The sequence below is a fragment of the Pogoniulus pusillus genome, chromosome 19 (assembly GCF_015220805.1).
Source record: "Pogoniulus pusillus isolate bPogPus1 chromosome 19, bPogPus1.pri, whole genome shotgun sequence".
In the NCBI taxonomy this organism is placed as follows: Eukaryota; Metazoa; Chordata; class Aves; order Piciformes; family Lybiidae; genus Pogoniulus; species Pogoniulus pusillus.
The window spans coordinates 11,018,539-11,042,025 of NC_087282.1; the positions used below are offsets into that span (position 1 = coordinate 11,018,539).

The following is a 23,487-nucleotide window of genomic DNA, read 5'->3' on the forward strand; positions in this document are numbered from 1 at the left end:
TGCATCCTCCAGCACTGCCTGCCCAGCTTAGGAAGCAATAAGCAACTGCAATTGCCAGGTGAAGGCCAGAGCAGAGGGTGCAGGATGAAGCAAAGTCTCACACTGGCCTCTTGTATGTCAAATCACACCACGAATCTTCAGCAGTCCTCTGCCCTTGCTGAACATGACAGCTGTGGACCTCAGTGGCTGAAGAGCTGCCCTGGTGGCCTGGTTCACAGGGAGAGGAGCAGGCATCTCCGTGAGGGCCAGTGAGTGTCTGTCCTTGCAGACACATACAAGTGCCATCCTTTGCAGCTGGCACACCAGGAGAGCTGACTGCCTGGGTGACAAGGGAAGTGATGGAAAGAGGACAGTGACAGATGTAGCCCTTTGCACAGGGCTGGTGCTTGAGGCTGGCCCTGGCTTGGCTCCAGCCCTCGGGCAGCTCCAGACTCAAGGGCACAAAGGGTCCAGGGCAGAGCAGAGGATGGGTTCAGCTCAGCAGTGAGTCTTGGTCACAGCCCTCATCTGCTGTGCCTGGGCTCAGCCTGCCCTTGCAGTGAGTGGGCACTGAACAAACCAGGCTAAGAGAGCTCAGAAATAAAAATAATCCCTCTTTCTCTTTTTGAAGGGATTTTCTGGGTTATTTCTTGGCTGGATTTCTTCCCTGCTCTGCTTCACAATGCTTGTCCCTGCAGCGGGGGATGACGATCAAGGACAGAAGAACAAACTCCCCAAACTGTCCCTGAGACCACAGGAGATCTGTGCTAAGCCATGCCAGGAGGGACAGGGCACTGGCTGGTGACCAGCACGATTGTCCCCCAGTCCAGCATGTCCTTCAGCTAGTGTGGAAGGGACGGAGCAGAGTCAGCACCTTGTCCCAGCAGATGGGCACAGCGCCATGTCCCAGGCAATGGGCACAGCCCCGTGTCCTGCCAGAGGGCACAGCACTGAGTCCCAGGCAGTGGGCACAGCCTGGTCAGCACAGTGCCCCAGGGTGTTGGTGTCCAAGCTGCTTAAAGCCAGCCTGCACGTGAAGACATTCAAGTGTGCCCAGCCTGTTAACGGCAGCCCTTGGTTCATGCTGGTCACCAGCTCAGCACCTCAGGGTGGCCCTACCCAAGTGTTGTGTTCATTTGAATTCTGCTACATTTTATGGCTGAAATAATCCATGTGAGACTCGTAGAATCATAGAATCAGTCAGGGTTGGAAGGGACCACAAGGATCATCCAGTTCCAGCCCCCCTGCCATGGGCACGGATACCCTACCCTAGAGCAGCCTGGCCACAGCCTTATCCAGCCTGGCCTTAAACACCTCCAGGGACAGAGCCTCAACCACCTCCCTGGGCAACCCATTCCAGCCTCTCACCACTCTCATGCTCAACAACTTCCTCCTCACATCCAGGCTGAATCTCCCCATCTCCAGCTTTGCTCTATTCCCCCCAGTCCTGTCACTACCTGATAGCCTCAAAAGTCCCTCCCCAGCTTTTTTGTAGCCCCCTTCAGATACTGGAGGGCCACCTGGGAGCCTTCTCTTCTCCAGACTGAACAGCCCCAACTCTTTCAGTCTGTCCTCATAGCAGAGCTGCTGCAGCCCTCTGAGCATCCCTGTGGCCCTTCTCTGGGCACACCCCAGCACATCCACATCGTTCTTGTGGCTTAATTCTCCATCAGCCTCTGCAGCTCCAAAGTTGGTGAAGGCTCAGAGCCAGCATTATCCCTTCTGTCCCCAGATCCAGCTCTGCCCAGAGTCAGTCCAGAAGGATGAGCCCGGGGCTGGACAATGCTGACCTCAAACAGTCAAATGGCAACAAGTGACTTTGTCAGCAGAACGAAATGCTCTGTTCAGCTGGGCATCAGCTGGGTTTTGTTACCAGGCAAGGCTCTGTCTCTGCTTGAGGGAGTTTCCAAGCTTCAGAGGGACAGAACCAGGTTGCCTTGATGTGGAGCTGTCGACAGTTCTACCCCAAGAGTGGGGTCCATACCCTGGGAACCCCCTTCCCAGCTGTGAAGCTGGGTGATTCCTGACAGGTTTCCAGCGGGTTTGTTCATTTAGTGAGGTGGAGGAGGCAATTAGGTGTGAAAATCTGACCCCCTTGGAAATGTGATCTGGTGGTGAGTTCAGAGGGGTCAGCAGAAACATCACCATAAACAAACCAGAGGTCAACCCAAATATTTTTGCTTTTTTAACCCCAAGGTTTGGCAAAATGCTGCAGAGCAGCTGCTGTGAAGTAGAAAACCTGAGCAGAGGAGAAAACCTTTGCTGGTGCCATGGGCACTGGGAGGAAGCTGAGCTTTTCCCTCAGGCTCCCTGCTGAACTGGGAGCTCTGGCATCCCTCAAGTGCAGTGGTTCTGTGGGGTGTTGACTATGCAGAGATATTGTGCCAAGAGCTGGTGCCAGGCTCTGCTGGAGCCTCCAGTGGAGACAAACACCCTCCTGCAGAGCCTCCCCTCACAGGCAGTGGGAAATGTTCCTTCTTCTCTACATCCTTCCCCCCACAGAAGCACCCTGCTTGGGTGGATCCTGTTCTGGTTCCCAGAGCAATGTGCCAGCCCAGCTCCATGTTTAGTCATGGCAATGGGAGCTCTCCTGGGGCTGAGATCTCTCAGCTCTGGTCAGCATTACCTCCCCCTTCCAAATGTTCTTTTTTCCCTCCCCTGGGGCTGGCCTCCTGCCTTTCCCTGCTCCCGTGAGGGCTTCCAAGTACTTCACATGTTTGCAGCCCACTGGGGAGGACTTCTCCCCAGCACAGCTCAAAGTGAGATCTTCCTCCCATCACAGCAGAGAGAGCCTTGGTCTGCCCTGAAGCTGGTGATGCTCAAGGCCTTACCTGCAGCACCAAGAGAGCAGGAAGGAGTGGGGACTGTTGGGGACCACCTTCTTTCCATGCACCCCTCTCCATTAACCACTGCTGGGAGGGGAGGATGGGCACTGCAGCTCTGCCTCCTGCCACGCTTGGCACAGTCCCCTCCCCAGGCTCATAAATCCAGCCTGGTTAGTGATGGGCAGGGACTCATGGACTCATGCATCAATTAAAAACCCCACTGCATGTTAGCTAGAGTTAAAAAAAAACCCACAACAGCAGTGATGGAAAGGTCTTTTAACTGCACCTCATGGCTGCAGCTCTTACCTCCCTAACTGAAGGGACACTGTGTTTGAGTCAATTAGGCACCATAAACCTCCCCTTTATCCCCTTCAGATGGTAATAAACTCACAAACTTAAACTCACTTTATTTGTAGCTCTCCCAACACCAAGCTGCTGTTATTTATACATTTCTAAGCTGTTTCTAAACAGAGCAGATTTTTATTACTTTCTGGCCACGTTCCCAGAATGGGTAAAGTTGGGGGAGGGGATGGCAATCAACATGGGGAATTTCTCTGATTTCTCTCCTCTGAATTCATAAGCTGTGAGAAGGGGAGCAGAGGGTTAACTGCTGCAAGGGTCACACCAAGCACCATGGTGGGGTGGTGTGCGTGCAGCAGGTCCTGCAGTGATGCAGTCACAGAATGGCCCCCTTGGCCCACAGCTCCCTCCATGATTCCTGCTTCTGGAGGCTCCTTCCAAAAGTCCTACACTTTGGCCACAGCAACCCCAAGCAGTGCTACAGGCTGGGGACGGAGGGGCTGGAGAGCAGCCAGGCAGAAAGAGACCTGGGGGTACTGGTGGATAGTAGCTGAAGATGAGGCAGCAGTGCCCAGGTGGGCAGCAGAGCCAATGGCATCCTGGCCTGGATCAGGAACAGTGTGGGCAGCAGGACAAGGGAGGTTCTTCTGCCCCTGTGCTCAGCACTGCTCAGGCCACACCTTGAGTGCTGTGTCCAGTTCTGGGCTCCTCAATTCAAGAGAGATGTTGAGATACCGAAGGTGTCCACAGGAGGGCGACAAAGCTGCTGAGGGGCCTGGAGCAGAGCCCTGTGAGGAGAGGCTGAGGGAGCTGGGGGTGTGCAGCCTGCAGCAGAGGAGGCTCAGGGCAGAGCTCATTGCTGGCTACAACTACCTGAAGGGAGGCTGTAGCCAGGTGGGGTTGGGCTCTCCTGCCAGGCAACCAGCAACAGAAGAAGGGGGGACAGCCTCAAGTTGTGCCAGGGGAGGTCTAGGCTGGGTGTTAGGAGGAAGCTGTTGGCAGAGAGAGTGATTGGCATTGGAATGGGCTGCCCAGGGAGGTGGTGGAGTTGCTGTCCCTGGAGGTGGTAAAAAAAAACCCAACAACTGGCTGAGTCACTTAGTGCCATGGTCTGGTTGCTTGGCCAGGGCTGGGTGCTAGGTTGGACTGGATGAGCTTGGAGGTCTTTTCCAACCTGGTTGATTCTATGATTCTATGAAACCAGGTTTTCTCTGACTCATCTGGGAGCTACACTGTGGGATGGGTACTGGGGTCATGATGGGGAGCAGAGCTGATGATGCTCACAGAGGCTCCTGTGATAGAGACATGGGCAGAGGAAGCATCAAAGCTTCTGGGATGAGAGGTAAGGGACCAGAGAAGCCTTTTCACTGCTACTGGTGGATGGCAGAGCTGGATGTGTGCACAGGTGGGTGAAAACTGGAACTGAACTTCCATAAACTCAGTGCTCATTGTTTTCAAAGCAGAGCCTGGGGGTGAATTTACCTGGTCACCAGGACCATGTGTCTCTGCCAGCAGATGAGCTCGGTGTGGGTATTTGCAGCCATGCCCGGGTGGCACAGACCTGGCAGTGGTGGTGCAGCTCCGTGGTGTAGGACCTGGCATCGCAGCAGCACAGGGAAGGTTTTACCCAGCGCAGGCTGTTGCTTGCTGGAGAGGGCAGCATCTTGAACTGGTGAAGTGGTGAAGCTCCATCTATCATGCAGAAAGTACACCCTGATGATGCCTGCTCCTCCTTCAGCCTCCAGCCTCTTGGCCCTGATTTAGCACACGACACCAGGAGCAGCAGTCTGTTATCCATGGTCCATTGAGCCCCGAACCTCCAGGAGACTCAGCTGCCGCTGGAGCGGGTGCTGAAGGTGTCACTGCCTCCAGCGCATGTCACGGAGATGAGGAGATGCCACTGAGCAGCTGCCTGCTGCAAACGGCTCTTCTTGTTAGGAGCTCTGCATCAGAGAGCCACTGGCAATGTTACCTGCAGCCCCGCACCCCAGCCTGTGTCCTTCTGCCCTGGCTGCCCCTCTCCTGTCCCAGTGCTGAGGAAGATGATCTCATGGGTGGACAAGTGGCAAGGGAGGATGTCACCAGCGTCCACCTGCACGCACATCTGTGGCTGCTTTGATTGTGACCTGCAGCTGCTTTTGCCCTCTTAGCAGAGTCTGCTGCACAGCTGGAGCCAGCACAGCCAGGCTGAGGGCAGTGGGGGGCCAGGCAGAGACACAGCTCCTCAGGGGTCGTGTCCCTCGCTGGCACAGTGCCCAGCCCATGCAGCTCCATTGCCAGAGCCTTCTCTTTCCACAGGCTGGGGGACTAATCCCACTCTAAATGTCACAGATCTGCAGCAAGAGCTCCTGGTGATGTGACTCCCTTGAATTTCTCACTCTGGTGACTCTGGCTTGTGTGAAATTCTGTGCAGAAGGAGCCACTCGAGTCACTCACTGTCACCAGTCCCCACTGCAGGCCTTGCAGCCCCAGCAGACCATGCCTCTGTGTTTGCTCTGCTCTGTCCTTACCTCCTCCAGCTGCCCAGGGCCCATGGAGACACCAGCCACGATGTGACATGCCAAAGACACCTCCAGCTCTCCATCATGCCCAGGAGGCTGCAGTGCCACCAGCACTGGGGCTGGCCAGCCTCTTCCCCTTCCCTCCTCTTCCCTTTCCCACCGCCATTCATTCGACTCTGCTGCAGGTTTTGTCACATCTGACCTGCCTGCAGACACATTTGGTCCAGCTGTGTTGGAGCAAAGGGAGATGGAATGAGCCCACAGTTCAGTCACACTTTCCACAGCCCAGGTTCCAGCGGGAAATGTCCTATTTCTCCCTCTTCCCATTCAGAAAGCCTAGGTGGAATTTGCTCCTCACCACAACACAGGGATGGGACTTTCAGTGCTCGAGAGCTTGCAGCTTGGTCTGTGTTGGCCAAAGTCAACCTCTGACTTGCCAGCCCGGGGTCCCCAGTGCTGGGAAGTAACAGAGACCCTCAGACGGGTCACTGCAGCCAGGCAAAGCTGCAAGACACACAGGGATGACCCAGCCCTACCAACACATTCACTGAAGCATGATTGCAGAGCTCAGCAAACATGATTGCCAAAGCAAATGTCTCATTCACACTGTCTGGAGATGTTGGCTCGGTGACCAGATCCCACAAGGATTTTTTTCCCAGAGCTGGGACAAGATCTTAGATGACCTTAAGGTGATCTGTGACTCAGAGCAGGCTTGGCCAAGTTCAGACAGCCATGCTCCATTGAGCTGTTGCTTTCACAGGATACAGTCCCTGAGGTCTAGGCATGTTCCTGACTTTTCTTTATGGGAGATCAAGGCAAGAAGGGGATCTAAACTGGGAAGCAGATGGTGAGGCCCTCGGAAGGCTCCCTGCTGTGTTCCCTCTGGTCCGTGGCTCCTGGCTATGTCTAGTCCTGGCAAGCACACATAGGCAGCAGGCTGGCACAGCTGGTCCCCTCTGTCCATCCCCAGGGGGCTTCATTCCCTGGAGACACAAGAAGGCAAGGACTTGAGATCTTTGGCCTCAAACCCCTCCCCAGGAGGCTTCATTCCCTGGAGACACGAGAAGGCAAGGACTTGAGATCTTTGGCCTCAAACCCCCAACCCACACCTGCCAGCCAGGATTCAGCAGCAGTATCTGGTTTGGTCCAAGCTTCAGAGCAGAGCCAAGCTGAGGCACACGTCCTGGGATTGCCACGACTGGGAGCAGGTGACAGAGACCTGCTGTTGCTCACAGCAGTGTCCCCACAGGCAGAGGCAGCCTGGGCAGCCCAGCTCCTCCTGCACCTCAAGCTGGCATCTGGCAGCGCCAGGCAGAAAGCATTTCATAACCTAGCGACAGAGGAGGAGATACTGAGCTGGACATACATTACTGCAGACACTTTTCTGATGATGCTTTGACTCCAAACTCTTTCAACTTTGGAATGAGAGATGTCAGGCTGTTAGCTCCTGGTGCAGAACAGAGCTGCTTGGAGACTCTAGGGCTGGAGGGGAATGATGTGCGAGTCAGAGGATGATTCTGTATGCACGTTCTTGCCTTTTTTCTCTTTCCCTGATTCCCCTGAGCCTTCTCAACTTATAAATCTCTGCACTTGTGTGGCAGCTACGTTGAGCAGCTCTGTCATGTCAATAACCCATGTCAAGCAGCATCCCAGGGAGCTCATGGCACAGGAGAGCACAGAAGCTCATCCCAGCCCTCAGTCCCTCCTCCATCCACTTCCAAGTATGTCTCCTAAATAAAAGCTGATTTGAGCACAGGGGGTGAGAGCAGCAGGGCCTGCTGGAGAGTGCAGAGAAGGTTCAGGGCAAGCAGGACATCCAGGACTGAAACATCCAGCAGCACTGGTCAAAATAAGTAGAAGCAGCAAATAGGAGCCTGAGGGAGAAGCAGAGCTGAGCTGATGCCAGGACCTGGGCAGCCATATCTGGTACCAGATCAGGTCCAGAGAATCAAAAAGGGACTATAGCAGTGGTGGGCACCATGTGGCAGGGAAAGCTCAGCACGGCTGCTGGAAGCTGTCTGCCTTTCTTCTAGCCTTGGCAGCAAACCCCTGCCCAGGGGGAAGCACTGTGCTGTGGGTGCCTGCCTGTGGTCCCCACCACATCGTGGCTGAACAGGAGGGGTTCCAAAGCACCTCTCTGCTCTCCAAGAAGAGAGCATCAGTTGCACTCTCCACAGCAAGTAGCTGCTGAACACGCCAGTGCTTTAATGAATTCTCCTTGTTAAGGAGCAAAGGCCTCAGCACTGGGGGCCAGCAGAGCCCCTGCCCCCCCCACCTGTCTGAGCATGCAGCCTCTCAGGCTGCTGCTCAGAAGGGGTTTGCCCTCATCTGATCTGCTTTGAAGGTAGGCTGCAGACCCCCCCACCAGAGACAGTTCTGAGGGAGGCTGGTTGTGTTTGAGCTGAAGAAGCACGCTGGTGGCCACCACGTTTGCTGCTGCCTCAGATGACAATCCCAGGATGGCTTTCTGAGATGAGGAAACCTGCTCTGACAAACATCTTCACACCTCCTGAAGGACACCAGCTGGCAGGATGGGAAAGCAGGGCAGGGCTACCTGGGAGGCAATTTTTCTCCCCAGCCCCACTGGTTACTGGGACAGCAGCTGCTGACTGCAGACCCAGCCTGTGTGGATTAGGGGATTTGTAAGGAAGCAGAAGAAAGTATCCCAAGTGATCATTGCCATTCCCAAACCAGAGACCATCAGTGTGACTTTGAGTCACAACTGTCTCTGCCATTCTCCATTGCTAATGGACCCGGGGCAGCCCCAGAGGCTTGGTACCATAGCACCCACCTCTGCCTCCTTCCTGGGCATCCATCTCCACAGAGTTTCAGAGTCCTACATCACTTTTACTTTGCTTGGCAGAGACTTGACCGAGCAGCTCCTCGAAGCCAAGGGGATTGCTTGTGGGGACCAGCTTGGGGACACTGATTTTGACACGGCCTGGCCAAGCCACCAGCCCCACGCAGAGGTCAAGCCTGCCCCCTTGCCTCATGCACCTCTCCCAGTGGTCAAAGCCTTCCTTTGCAGACCAGCCATTGCTTTTTGACACGGAGACAAGGACACTTGGGAAAGCTTCTCCACGAAAGCAGACCCCAAGATTCCCCTTTAATTTCCCTGTGCAAAACAAAAGCAGCTCCCCGCTCTATTTTTAGCCTCCCCATAACAAGCTGCCTGAGCAGGCGAGAGGAGCAGCATGTTGATGAGAAGGTTCTTGTGCTCCCATCACTCCTCACACAAGTTGTGCTCAGCGAGGGTCACCAGCAGCCTGTGCCAAGGTCTCTCCCAGCTGGAGACAAGGAGCAGAGCAATGCCTCAGGCAGCACGAGTTAGGGAAGCTGCTGAGCTCCTCCTTGCTATGAGTGAGAAGTTTAAGCCTGCCTGAGAAACTGGAGCTGGACTGAGGTGTGCAGGTCCTCAACAGCATCATCCTGCTGGGACAGAGCAGCCCAGCTGTGGCTCACTGTGCCAAGCTCACTGTGATAAGCATTCAGGGATGGGTTTAGTCTCTCTGCTTCGAGTCGAGGTTTGAGCTTTGTGTGCTGGGTGAAATCCCTGTTGTGGGAGGGAAGGACAGGCCCTGCTTGGGGAGGAAAAGCTCCACAGAAACATCTCGGAAGGAGATGACAGGGCTGAAGCATGGCTAGGTGGCAGGGAAGGGCAGCACTTCAAGCTCCCTGAATCACTCTACGAAAGGAGGAATGAGCTTGACCTAGATACATGAAATAACATGGTCCTGGCAAGGAGCTGTGGCGAGAGTGAGGATTTCAGACTCATTACCAACCCAACTCCAGCAGCCTGGATTCCACACACAGAGGGTGGAGCAGCTTCAGATCCTGAGCCCTGGGCTAGATCTGAGTGGGAGCCCCCAGGAAAGCTGTGTGCCCCACCTGATCTGCCCCAGGCTGCTGTGCCAGGAGCTGCTGCCTTTACCCATCCTCCAGGGACTTCCTTGGGGCAGACTGGTCCATAGTTGGCTTTCCAAAGGCTGGAGGCTTTCAGGAATCTCCCTTGCCCCCAACATGCTCCAGTCACAGCAGATGGAGGTGGTCAGGGGAGTTATGTCACACCAGGGTGCCCCAGCATTGGTGTTATGGCCCCGGTAAGGATGCACCAAATCCTCCTGTCAGCCAGGAGCAATGGTGACATAGGAACCTTCTTCTGGCAAGACCTGGCCTCTGTGGCTGTTCCTGCCCTGCCTGCTGGGATGTGTTTATGTCCTGCCACATATGTTGGGGATGCTCTACTGCAAAATTGGTGGCCCGCGGGTCCCTACAGGTAGTCCATGCTGTGTGGGAGGCTGAGAGGCACTGGTGGATTCCTTGCCTGGGGTTACCAGTTGGCATCATTGCTTATGTGCTCCCAGCATGGTGCAAGGCTGCTCCTGCTGCATCCATCACCCTGGAGGCATTGCTGGGTTTTGCCTCTAGAGTGCCTAACTTCCTGGGCTGAAACAAGACGGCTCAGGCATTTTCCTCGTGCTCTGGAGCAGGGAACACAGAGAAGGGAACGTGGAGCAAGGATCATGGAGGTCTCTGATCCTCATACTGTGTACAGAACATGTTGGGACTGGCAGAGCCTGTCTGGCAGGGGCTTGTTAGCAGGAGCAGCTCCTCTCTGGCACTCTGGGCTCCTCTTGGAGCTTGGGCACAGCCTCAGCTCCCCACCCAGGAGTGTGGGAATCACAACTGGCATTGCAGAGCCAGAGCAGGGTACTGAACGTAGGCAATCAGAGCCAGGGAAGCATGAGGAAACTCGGGCCAACTTTCATTTGGGAAGCAAGGAATTCGTGAAAGAATCCCCACCCACAGCCCACAGGCATGTTGCAGCAGTGCTGGCCCAGGTTTCCTCCCACTGGGAATGCCAGCACTGGGGGTTGATCCCAACCACACAGGCTCATCCCATGGCAACAAGCAAGACTCTGCTCCTGAGCTGCTTGTCTCCTGCCCTTCTCAGCGACCAAGAAGACAGGTGCCAGCACCTGGGCTGCCATCTGTGCCACACAGAACAATCAGAAGGCAAAGGCAACAAAAGCCTGGGAATAGTTAGAAGGAGGGAAAGCCCAAGTCTGGGCTCTGTGAGGGGCTGGTGTTTGTGTGGAGGGAAAGGGCTCAAGAAAGTCATTTTCATTTGGGCTCGGTGTTACTCAGAGCTGTGCACTTTCAGGAAGCTTTGTAGTGCCACAAGTCCAGGAGATTGTCCCCAGCCTTGATCCCTCCAGTGCTGCTGGCTTGGTGGAGCCATATGCATCTGCTGAGCCCACAACCAGCACAGGCACAGCCAGCTGCACTCAGACACCCAGACCTCAAGGGCACATTGCATTAATCTGAAGTGAAAAGGTTGAGGGCTTAGTGTGCTTGGCTTTGCCTGCTTTGATAGCTGTTTTTCACCCTGTCCTCTCCTGGCCTTACAGGAACCTTATTAAGAACATATTTCTGGGCACCGTCAGTGTGACCTGGCAGGGTCACCACAGAGAGCAGAACCAGGACTCTGCATGCAGCACAAAGTATTTCCCTGATGCTCAAGGGAAATAATTTGTTGGAAGCAAAAATATTGTTTCCCCTCTTTAGGAGAGGGGAGAAGCCTCTCCCCAAACTGATAGAGTGACCCAGCTCCCATTCTGGCCCTGCCCAGCTCACACAGCAACAGCTTAACTGTGGTCACCCTGAGCAGAAACAGCTCTAACTCAGAGCCCATAAAATCAGTGGAAATCTCTCCCCTGGCATCAAAGTGGCCACCAGCCTGAGTCCCCTGCCCTGACTCCATCCCATGTCTGCTCCTCCTGTGCCCTCTCCCCCAGCCTCCAGCCACAATGATGGTCTGTTGATGACTTCAGTGACTTCTTGTGCCAGAACCTCTCTTGGAGCTCTTCCTTCTCCATCACCTTTGCAGTGTGGCCTGTCCCAGGTAGGGACACGGCAGCTGCCTGGTGTTTGCTGTACTATCAATCAGTGTGGGAGAGGCAGGTGCCCTGTGAGTGGGACCAGGGGTCACAGCCTGGCTGGCTGGTTTCAAGCAGAAGAATTGAAAGGCTCCTAAACCTCAGCTGTCAACACTTGTGAGCTCATACACTGATATCTCCAGTGCTGGGTGGATGAGGGAGCTGACAAACCCCATCTGGGATCCAGTGCTGCTCAGGGCGGTAGTGCTGGCCCCGGGGCTGTGCCCAGTACCTGCTGTCAGCACAGTGTGCAGGGAGCAGGCATACACTGGGCTTCAGCCCCGGACACCAGGAGCAGGGCAGAACAACTTTCCTCTGCAAGAACCTTCTGGGGAACATTTTCTCTCCCAAAGCAGGGTGTAACATTCCCTGAGCTTGCCATCACTGATTGCCCAGGAAGGACTCAGCCAGAACTGCTCCCAGTTTATCTGCCTGGCAAATTCCACCTTCTTTGGGAGCCATTTAAAACTTTTCACTACTTTTCCTCCAAAAATGAGCTCAATTATGCCAGTCTTGCTCCTTGCTCAGTGCAGAGCCTGCAGCTCTGATGGGGTTGAGACCATGGACAAGCCTCCCCTGTGAGCACTGGTTCCCAAAATGAGGCACAGATGCTGGTGCCTCCCTTCTTGCCCAGCTCCATCCTTGCACATTGCTTACAAACTCCTACAAGATTTGGGCTGGGAAGGCAACAGCCTCATGTGAGAGACTGCATCTTGGGACAGCCATGCTGGAGGTGGAAAGCACAACCCTTTGGTATCAAATGGAAGGATATTGGGGGAGAAAATTGCACCCAAGGGAAATATCCCAGGACCTGTGTGTCTAAAATAGAAGTAAACAAGGTCTGGAGTTATGCTTCTGAGGTATCACTTGGGAATCCAAGCAGAGACAACGAGCTAACAGGAGTCGTAAAGGAGAAATATCTCCAGCCATTAAGTAGGGGCTGGAGCAATGCTGCCTCCTCAGCTCTCATCCCCATGGATGAGAGGTTTTACAAGGTACATAAACGTTATTGTCACTGGTTTACAGCAGGGGAATTGAAGTGTTTGCAAGAGACATTCTTTGCTAAAAGTCACCAAGCAGCATCCAAGCCTCCTGCCACCAGACAAAGGAACTGTCTGCAGAGTGCCCCCTGCCATGCTCACCCCCGGTGCACCTCCCGGCAGGCTCGGGGTCGGCAGGTCCAGCTCCAAGTGCCTTAACCAGTGGTTAACAAGTGAAGGGGATGTGGCATGCCTGGATCCTGATCCCACCTCTGCCACAAGCTCCTCATGCTGCCCCTTCTGCTGCCACACCGGGCAGGGGCCAAACAGCAGCTTTCCCTGCTTGGGGAAGAGCAGCAGGACAGAAAAGTCCCAGATCAAGTCCCTCTGGATTTCACTTATGGAGAGCAAGAAATGTGCTCTGCCTGCAGCCAGAGGGACTGAAACACTCTGAGTGGGAACCTCCTTCACCAGCTTCTTCTGCTCTCCTCTGCTCCCGCGCCCTGCAGCTGCTGAGGTGTTAGGGGTAAAGAGCACACTGGGTTTGTCTGATGCCAGCAGACGTGTCTGCTCCAGGGACACTCCTCCCCGGGAAGAGAGGCCTGGATCTTCACACAGCCTGGAGTATCTACTCGTGGCAGAGTGGCTGGAGGAAAGCAGTGCAGCTGTCCCCAGTCACCCTCCAAGGTGACACTTCTCTTTAAGAAGGAGACGGATTTATTCTTTGAGCCTTTTCTGCAGGGACAAAGGCTACAGAGAAGGGACTTTACTTCAGCAGAGAGGTCATGGAGAGAAGCATGCAGCCCTGATAAATTCTTCCATGTCAAAGCACTGGAGCTCCCCCCTCTCCATTCCAGTGCTGCTCTGCTGGCTCCACATTTGTGCTCAGCAGATAACCTGCCATACAGGAGCCTGCCCCTGGCACTGCCACCATGTGTGCTCCTCCCCGGACCACACAGTCCTTGAGAACCAGCACATGGGCATTTCTGAGAGCTGTAGCTGAACACTGGGAGGGAGGGAAGCCACAGCTCAGGTTTACAAGGTGGTGCCTAGAGCCAAAAAAGCCAAGGAGTGTTGTTATTTAATCTCTCCCATGGTGCAAACCCGAAGGGGTTTGCATGAGGGCAGAAATTCATTTCACTACAGGCTAGAGGTCAGGCAGTGATTTCTTCCAGAACAGAGGAACTGGAAAGCAGTTGGCAGTGGCAGCTCTGAGCCCTCCACTTCAGGGTCGTTTGAGATCCTACTGCAGATCAGCCTGGGACAACATGAGTGTGGGAGAGCTCAGTGGGGGCAGGAAGCCACAGAGTGGTTATCTTAGGAGCCAAATTAGGAGCACAAACTCTGCTCATCTGGGCTTCTGGAGCCTGTAGCTTCCCATCCCTCAGGCCCACCAGGGCACAGCACTCCCAGGCAGTGCTAGTGCCAGAGTATCCCGTCAGAGCTCTGCAAACCATCTTCTGCAAACATGCTCACTGTGTTCTGCAGATTTCACAGGGGAAACAAAATTTTCTGCTTTCAGGCTTTTGCTCCACAGCCAACCCCAAGCCATGGATCTCCCCAGTCCAACCGACTCAAAAGTGTTCTGAGAGCACTGGCCTGAGGGAATAACAGCACCCTGGGTGTTTGCACAGCTGACCAGAAGAAGAGATGAACATTACATGGAGGCCTCCTGGCCTAATGGCTCTGGGGCCAGGGCAGACTCTGTGAGTATCATGAGGAAGGTCATGGCGTGCAGCCTTCACATGCTTTCAATCCCAGGGAAGCAGAGGTGGCTCTAGGGGCTGCCAGCTCTCCATGCTCCTCAAGGGTTCAGCAAGGTCTTGTTCCCACCATTACATCTTCTGTTTCCTTAAGCCTGGTTTGGGCAGGGGGCATGCCAAGAGCTTGGCATTACCTGTACACAGATGGCCTGGGCTCTCTTGGGGACACAGTGTGCCAGAGCTGCAGACAAAAAGCTCTTCAATTAACTTTCATACTGAAAATGCTGCATTTGCAGAGCCAGACTGGCAGCGGTGATGGCTTGCAGGAGCGTTCCGGTGCAGGGAGGGGAAGGGCTCCCCAGTGCCCATGGTACAAAGGATTCTTGAGAGCTTCACCCCGGGGCACTCCTGTCTAACGAATGCACTCCGTGCACAGCCCCGGGACACCAACTTTCCTTGGGCAGGATCTGCTTCTCCTTCTTCTCTGCAACCACTCTTCCCCTCATTAGGAAACCGTAACCACGGTTCTAAAAAGCTAGGCTAGGCTCGATGTGCGGTGCTGGGAGGAGCTGGTCCAGGCAGAGAAGCTTTAAAGCCGAGGAGTGGGAAGAGATCTTTGCAGGACCCGGGAAGGTTTCAGTTCTTTCCGAAAGAGAGGAGAGCAGCGGCAGAGACAGAACAAGCGACACGTGTCTGTTACAGCTGCTAATGGAAGATTCCCCGAGGCGACCCATCAAGCTGGCAGCCCTCCCGTGTCACTTCTTGACAGGTTCCTCTCTTCCACCGAGCTGTCAGCCCTGACATCTCTCTGCTTTGGCACGGGAGGGCTGACAGCCGGCAGCGGGAGGGGACAGCAGGACGCAGCCCGGGCTCCAGCGAGAGCCAGCGGAGCCTAGCTCAGGGACCACGCACACCTCCTGCTCTTCCGCCTCCGCTCCAGCTCTGCGCTCGGACAGGTAAACATCTGCTCTCTTTTGTGGTGGTGACTCTGACTCGGGTAATCCTTTGTGGTTAGGGATGGACCCAGCCAAGCTGAAGTCTGTCTGCCTTAGTGCTCCATGCAGCACAGCCAACACAGGCCAAGGGCAGCTGGGGCTGTGGTTGTGGTGCGTAGTGTTTGAGCTGGTGGATCTTTGCCACCCTGGCTCACATGGAGGCATCAACCATGTCCCTACTCAGGACTTCCCTCTTCAGGCATGGCCAGGACAGGGAGATGCCCAGTGAGCACCAGCAGCTCCCCAAATTGTAAGTGGGCTCATCTCAATGCTCCTTCTGCATCCCCTTGGAGGGTTGTGCTGGCCTGAAAGTGTTTGGATCAAAGAGCAACTGAAAACCTGTCTGCAAAACTTGCAGAAGGTCAGCCTGGAGGCTTTTGCAGCGTGGGATGTTGGTGTGGGGACAGACCTGGCTGGCTCAGGTCACACCATAGGTGCCAGCAGAACAGCTCGCAGTGCGCTGAGGACAGACAGATCCAACAGCAATTAATCAGCAATCAGGGTCTATTGTTAGTAGCCCTCTAGTGTCTGGTCCCTACAGTGGGAAGGAGGACTCTCTGCTCGAGAATGGTTTGTTTAAGCGCTGGAAGTGAGGAGTAAAGACTTGTGGTTGCTGGTTCTGGGCACTGCCAGCCGTGCCCAGGCAGCTGGGGAAGGTGCACGTGTGTGTGTGCCTGCGGGTGCCATCTCCTGCAGCCTGTTGGTTCATGTCTAGAATCAAGGAGCTGAATGAAAAGCTGAAAGTGAAATGCTCCAATCTTGCACAATGTGTCCAAAGGAGGGTTCCTCCTCCAAGGCAGCAGCCACTTGGGAATGGGTAGGCTCAGTAATAAAATGGAAGATCTATGAAAAAGAAAGAAAAGAGTCTGGTTTGGGTTTCTTTGCCACACTGACTCTGCCCACTGCTCATAAAACACACCTGAAAAACTCAGAACAAAGTTTGCTGTGGCTGGCACTGGGCAAAGCAGGAGCAGAATTGCCTCTAAAGCCTCATCCACACTGTGCCCAAATTCACCTTCTCTGCCTCTGTGTTCCCAGCAATATGCTGTGGCAACACAGCAGAGTTTGGGGGTGCACTGCAGACTTTCCTAGGAAAACACACCTGAAAATCCCAGTTGTGAGCCTTGTACTCATCTGGGACACTCAACACCATGTGATCCACGCAGCAAATCATCTGGATACTGAATAATTACAGCCTACTGCTAATAAATGAGCAACAAGCTCATAATTATCTGCAGAAGTAATTTGATGAATGATTTAAAAACTCTACCACAAATCTCACTAAATTTGGAAGGGCTCAGAAGCTGTCTGCAGCCAGGGGCGTGAGTCAGTGGAAAAGAGGAGCCCTGGCCCTTTGCTCGTCACACAGAGCAGGGGGAAGTTGGCACCAGTTTCCACCAGCAGCTGTGGAGGGTGGATTCTTCTCACACCCCACAGGGGCTCCAGAAAGTTTCAGTTCCCAGCTCCTGCAGAGCAGTGCCTGCCGCTGTGCCCTGGGTGTGAAGGCTGGCATCAGCTCTGGTGTGTCCAGAGGAGACTTTGCTTTCCATCTGTCCTGGTTTTACTGGGACAGACCCGCAGGCTGTTAGCAGTTTGGAGCCACAGCAGCTGACCTGAGTTGGCGTATCCCAGCTGTATCCCATCCCATAAACATCACCCTCAGTATAAAGGGGGAAGCTTGCTGAAGCAGAGGCTTCTTCTGCTCTTGATTGAGCTTCTGCTGGCCCTGCTGCTCTTTAGCTCCTGAGGATTGCCTTCCTGTTTGACTGCTGCACTCTCATTGGGTTGAGTAGAACTTCCTGTACTTGAGGTTGGTGTTGCTTTGGCTTTTTCAGTAGGTGATTTGGTTTCACCCTATGGGTCTTCTTTTCCTGATGCCCCTTCTCTGCTGGGCAGCAGTCATCAGATGAGAGAGCAGCTGCTCTAGTTCAGCCCCAGATACAGGCTGAGTCTAGACTGCATTGTAAGCAGAGGGTTAGAGAGGGACAAATACCCTGGGCTGTTTCCACTCCTCTGTAACTTCTCAGACTGACTTAGCATCACTTAGGCTTTGGAGAACACTGGTCTTTGAGGCTGGCTTGTCAAAGGTAAATGGTGGTTGGGGCATGTTTTAGGCACCCTCACAGTGATGTGCAGTGGTGCTGCTTGTGCTGGTGGTTGCCTGAGACCTGGAGCCACCAGTGCTAACCCTATTGGTGTTACCCAGTTCCCATCTCCCTGGCTTTTGTAATGTGTGCAGGAAAGGGAGCCTCTGCCCAAGTGCAAGGAAGGACAAAGCCTGGGGAGGGCTGGTGGTGGATGTTTTGCCTGTGGGTGATTTGGATGGCAGCAATGAGATCCCATTGGAGCAGGCTTGATGTGTGCAGCTGCCTGATGCCCTGGTGAAGGCTGGTAGGGAGTCATGTCCATGCACTGCACCTCTGCTCTCCAGTCAGGCGCTGCCAGAGCCCCAGCTGGTTCCCAGCCATAGGGCAGGGCCAGGGGAGCCTCCTCTTCCAAGAATGGGCTTGGCATGGCCTGATCCTACCCTGAGATAGCAGGAAGCTGGAGCAGGGATTAACAAGGGCTGGGGAGCCCTGCTATGTGTGCCCATACATGTCCCCACCTCAGCATCACTACCTTCACAGGGCAGCTGCTGGTAGTGCAGCTCCCACCAGACACCTGGATGAAGGAGGTGGAAGCCAACTTCAGCCAGTCCTCCTCTACACACCTTTCAAAAGCCCATGGTGCAGGAGGAGGCTTGAAAGCTCCTCCACCCTACCCCTGCTGCCATTGGCATGGGCCTGGTGTTTCTGCTTGGCCATGGCTCCTGTAGAGATGAGCCTTGTGCTCTTTCCCCATCATAGAATCACAGAGTGGTCTAGGTTGGAAGGGACCTCAAGGATCATCCATCTCCAACCCCCTGCTGTAGGCAGGGACACCTCCCACCAGAGCAGGTTGCTCAATGCCTCATCCAGTCTGGCCTTAAACTCCTCCAGGGAGGAAGCACCCACAACCTCCCTGGGCAACCCATTCCAGTGTCTCACCACCCTCACTGCAAAGAACTTCCTCCGAACACTTAGTCTAAATCTCCCCTATGCCAGGTTAAACCCATTACCCCTTGTCCTGTCGTTACAAGACCTTGTCAATAGTCCCTCCCCAGCCTTCCTGTAGGCCCCTTTCAGATACTGGAAGGCCACTATAAGGTCTCCTCGAATCTTTCTCTTCTCCAGACTGAAAAGCCCCAACTCTCATAGCCTGTCCTCATAGCAGAGCTGCTGCAGCCCTCTGAGCATCTTCGTGGCCCTCCTCTGGACTAGCTCCAACACTTCCATGTCCCCCTTGTGTCTGGAGGGTGAAAGCTGAGGATGAAGCACACGCTCCTCAGCTCAGCTGCTTTCATTTCAGTGGCACTCTGCTGGTATCAGTGCCCTGCACTGTGATCCGAGCTCCCTTCCAGCTGAGCTAGGGGAAATGTTTTTTCAAGCCTGCTCAGCTCTGCAAGTGGATGTGAAAGTGACAAACCCACCCCAGCCGCTGCATCGTCTGGCAGGGCTGCGGGCAGGAGCTCCCACGGCAGCTGCCTGCTGGGGCAAGCTGTTAGCCTGTGCAGTTGGGGAGCATGGAAAATAGATTGGAAATAAAGATTTTGTTGTTTTTACTGTTCTCCCCTTGCACTTCTAAGCCATGTGCTCCCAGAATGGCAACTCCTGGCCGGCTCACAGCTATTCAGGAGCGTTCCCTCACCGACAGAATGAAATCCTTCAACCAGAAAGGCTCTCCAAAGGTCCTCGTAGGCTGTGTTTTGTGACTGTTTATTCTCAGCAGCGGAGCAAGATCCATTTCATGGATGTGCCTCTTAAGGAGCATATTTCCCTTCTCCCTGGGAAGTGCAATTACAATAATAAGCTGCAGGAGAGCAAGACCAACTTCTCAAACAGCAGGTCTTGTGAACGGCACAGCTCCTCCATGAACCCTGGGATGAGACCAGCGTGAGAGTGGAAATGCCTCCTCCATCAGACCAAGCACCTCCAGCTTCCCTACTCTGATGTTCTGTGGTCAGCAGGGCTCATGTCCAAGCAAGATCCTGCAGGCAGTGATCTATCCCCCCCATCATGGACCATGAGTGGAAGAGCTGGAGGCTGCCAGTCTGGCCTCAGTCCTCCACCCAGAGGAGCTGCTGCCACTAGAGCACCACAGCAGGAATTTGATGCTGTCTGAGATCCTTGGATGGCTGCGCTTTGGTTTAGCCTAGCAGGAGCCTCTCAGGGAAACAAGGAGATAAACCACCACAATAACAATACTTCAGAGCTCTTAGATGTGAAGATTTTACCTTTTATCTCCATCCAAGTTAAAAATATTTTTGTTTTGCTGTCAGATGAAGGGACCATCAGCCCTTCCCAGGGGCTGAGGGCAGCTGGGATGAGCTGGATGCTCCATGGCACAGCCCAGCTCTGCTGTGGGTCTCTTCTGACTGGAGGAGAGCGATGTGGTTGGCTTTCAACTCTCTGATGATGATGGAGATGCCACCACATCCCTCAGTGAATTGTGTGAGCAGCTAACTACCCTCACAATGAGCACTACAGGGTATGCTTCTGGGTGAAATTTCCAGCTCTGGTCTCCTCTGGACTTGTTAGATGAAGCAGGCTTTCCCCATCCCATGTCAGCTGCCCACGCAGGTTTTTGTGGGCTGGACTGGAGCAATCCAAAGCCTCTAAGGGTTCAGAGTTTTGTGCCTCTGTGTAATTTCTTGTCTTGTCTAGCATGCTCTTTTGCTCTACAGCCTCCCTTTGGAGGCCAGGCAGCAGCAGTAAGGTCCCAGGACTGCCTCCTGTTCTCCCCCTGCCCTGGGGTGGCAGTAGCCCTTTCAGCACGTGTGACATGAGCTCAAGTTTAGCATTTTGATGCCAAATTCAGCTGTGCCACAAATGTTTCCTCTGAGGCTTCTGCAGAAGTGTCTGCCAAAGCAAATTCCCAAAATGTCTATGGATGAGTATTTCTTGGAGCGTGTGATTCAGAGAAGGATACACAGAAAGACTTGAAGGAAACCTGGACTTGTCTAGAGCTGGTTTTAATCCCTCCTCAGCACTCTGCTGCCTGCATCCAGGAATATTATTCATGAGGCTTGAAGTAGTGCTTAAAAAGAAAGGTTGGCCAGATTAATTTTCTGAGCATAGTGGCTGTCATTATTTCATTTCTCTCTATCAGCTTACTCATTATCTTGTATTACCTGACTTACCTTTTTTAAGTGACCTCTCTAGAGTGTCCTGACAGAGCCTTGTCCCCATCATGTGGCAAACTGCAATGTATCTGGAGAAGTAGCTGCCAGTGACTCATGAGTCCTTCAGCTCCCCCAGAACTCCTGCATTTGATTAACTCAAACTTGTTGCTGAAATGAGCTGCTGAGAAGCCTCACTTCGTGCAGGGCAAAGCAGTGGATGGCTGCACATTGTCATGCTGATTTGGTGCCTGCTTCCATGCCCATTGAAGGAGATGGACCAGACAGTCAATGCATCATAATTGTGCAGGGCTTTGTGTGCATCCTCATCCTGACTCCCATTTTCTGTTGGGATGGAGCATTGCTGTGGTGTGAGAAGCCAGCAGGCAGCTGCTCCAAGCACCCAGATGCCCTGAGAAGGGAGGAGCAGCAGCCGTGTTCTCAGCTGGTCCAGCTGGGTAAGGCAGTGTGTTAGGCAGGGCATTTCTCTCCTGGCAAGGAGGAGCTGTGCAGTGCCCTGGGGAGAAGGTCAGGAAGAGGCTGTCACCCTGCTATAAGGTGGCAGCAATAGTCACTGGGAGGTTGTCAGCCCTCGTCAGGTTTTAACTTCCTCACCTGTGACCTGGCCCAAAGCACACCCACTGCAAGGGGAGTGCAAGGAGCGAGTTGTTGCTCGTGGGATGGCTGCACTCCTCCACCAGACATGTAGCCCTGCTTCTCCCCTGCTCTTGCTCTGCTTGTCCTTGGCTTCTTTCCAACCTGATTGTCCTCCCTGATGCAGATTTGCGCAGGCACAGCTGCCCCATGGGCAAGGGGTCCATCACCACCTCATGCTCTTGCCTGCTGCTGGGTGAGCACAGTCCCAGCTGTATCTGTCCTCTGCCATGGCACCCTGTGCTGCAAACCCTGCTGCTGTTCTTCCATCTCCTCAGCTTTGCTGCCTGTCCAGTTCTGCTATTGCTGAGCACTAGCAGATCACACCTGAGATGAGCTCTGGTCTGGTTGTTGTTTTCCCACTCCCCGTGGTGGGACCAGTGGGCTGGTTTCAACCCCTCTGGGCTTGGTGTGAGCTACTGGCCCATCTCCTGTTGGAAAAGGACCAACCACCCATCCCATGTCCAGCTTTCCTCTGGGTTTCAGCCACAGGAGACACACAACTCCTCAGGCTGGCTGCCTGCTGGGGAATCTGGTTCCCAGCATCTTCCCCCTCCCTAACATCTCTGTTTTGTCTGATGCAGGCTCTGCTCAGCCTCATGCCTGCACCCCACAGAGACCTTGCCTAGTTCAGCCTTTGGGAAGATGCCCCATGACAGGCCCCCAGTGACTCCTGAACCCATACTGCCTTTTGTGACAGCCTCTTCTCTCAGGTGTTCATGTAGTACTCAGCCTCCCTTTCACAGTCTCCTCTGCCTCCTCACTGCAGACAGGGTTGTTTTGGAACATGGCTAGTGGGTAGTAGCTCAGGATGGCACCGTGTGCAGGCTTGGGCAGCTCCTCAGCTCAGGGGTATCACCTTGGCAAACCTCAACCCTCCCCTGTGCTCTGCACAGTACCAGGAGAAGTTCTGCTAGCATTTGGCTCTCCCTAAAGATTAGCAGTGGTCCTTCCATCACCTTCCAGTTGAGGAGGTGAAAACAAGGAGGAAAAGCTCCTTACCAGTGCTGATGGCTCCAGGTGGACCCTCCAGGAGGTTTTAAACCCTGCAAGGAGCAATGAGGGGAGCCCTGCCATGTCAGGAACAGTGGCAGAAGGTGGCTGCCATGCCCAGGGAGGAGGGGTGAGCAGAGACGGCCCTTTTGGAGGCCTGACTTCATCCCCTGAGGGCTCCCAGCCTTTTTTCCACTGCCGTTTTCTAGGCTTAGAAACGCCTGAGGAGGGAAACCCGGGGTGTCAGGTGAAGCTGTTCCGTGCCCCGCGTGGATGAGCAGCAGATCCATCCTGCGGATGCGTGGCACCGGCACCTGGCTGCGGCAGCAGAGGCTCCTCCAGCCCTGGATGTGGCTGTGGTGGCTAACCCCCTCCTCTGTGCACCCCCAGCAGCCCCCTGGGGGGCTGCTGTGTTTGCTGCCCAGTCTGGGAGCTCCTGGGCACTGGCCCATAGCTGGAAGGGAAAAGAATTGCGTTCTCTGCTCTCCGCTCCCCGCAGAGCTGGACCCCTGCAGCTGGCTGAGGAGCTGCTCCAGCCTGGAGTCACTGCGGGGGGGAAGGGGCTGTTGGGCAGCAGGACTCTGGCTCGGTGAAGGTCTGAGGGAACAAGAGCTGCAGAGCAGAGTACTTGTGCTGTATTTTGGTGGTGATTGTCCTGGCTGCTGCAGGCGTCCGCGGGAGTCCATCCCTGTGTCTTTAAAATCCAGCCAAAGGCTTTTCCCCAGGAATGTTGCTTCAGGTCTCTGCCAACCTGGAGCAGGCAGCATTTTGGTTTCGTGTTGTGACCCTGGAAAGGTGGAGGAGACCTGGCTGGGGCATGTTGTGCAATATGCCTGCCCAGCCCAGTCTGGGAACAAGGGAGGATTGGGGCTTGTCACGGCATGGGAAGGGTTTGGAGACGCCCACCAACCCCCTCCCAGGAGCTTCCAAAACAAGGAGCAGTTCTTTCAGACGTTTCTGTGGGGAATTCTCTGCTCCTCTCCAGCTCCCAGTTCCATGTTTCACCTTCTCTGTGCTTGTTCCCAGGCAATGGGTGTCTTATCTCAGCCTTCATCCCACCCCACTGCTGCTCCCCAGCAAAACTGGGGGCTACTTCTGCTGGGAATGGTCTAAACTCTCCCCTGCAGTGCCTCACCTTCCTCATGGAGGTCTCCTCTTCCTCATGAGGAGGGAGAAGGGTGCTCTTCTCTCTGGAGAGGGCTGCATCTGCTGATGCTTATGCTGGCCTTCAGCAGAACCACCTTCCTTGCAGCTTCCAGGGTGGTTGAGCTCCAGCATGAGGGAAGGCAAACATGCAGCTGAAATACGGAGGTGGTCAGAAGATGTCCTGAATCCTAGCTAGGTAGTCCTGGCCTATCCAACCCTGACTCCTCCTTTAGGTGAGAACTTTGCTTCTGGGGGCCCAGGGGCAGCAAAAGGAT

At 54.4% G+C, this 23,487-nt stretch overlaps 2 long non-coding RNA genes across 2 annotated transcripts; one reads left to right on the forward strand and one right to left on the reverse strand.

The window, feature by feature from the left end:
* Window positions 1-15,224: 15,224 nt before the first annotated feature.
* Window positions 15,225-16,809, reverse strand: LOC135183677 (uncharacterized). Its single transcript, XR_010305650.1, has 2 exons — window positions 16,325-16,809; window positions 15,225-16,065 (listed from the first exon to the last, which is right to left on the reverse strand). It is a non-coding gene; the product is annotated as an uncharacterized LOC135183677 (long non-coding RNA).
* Window positions 16,810-16,936: 127 nt separating this feature from the next.
* Window positions 16,937-23,040, forward strand: LOC135183907 (uncharacterized). Its single transcript, XR_010305767.1, has 2 exons — window positions 16,937-17,032; window positions 18,887-23,040. It is a non-coding gene; the product is annotated as an uncharacterized LOC135183907 (long non-coding RNA).
* Window positions 23,041-23,487: the final 447 nt, after the last annotated feature.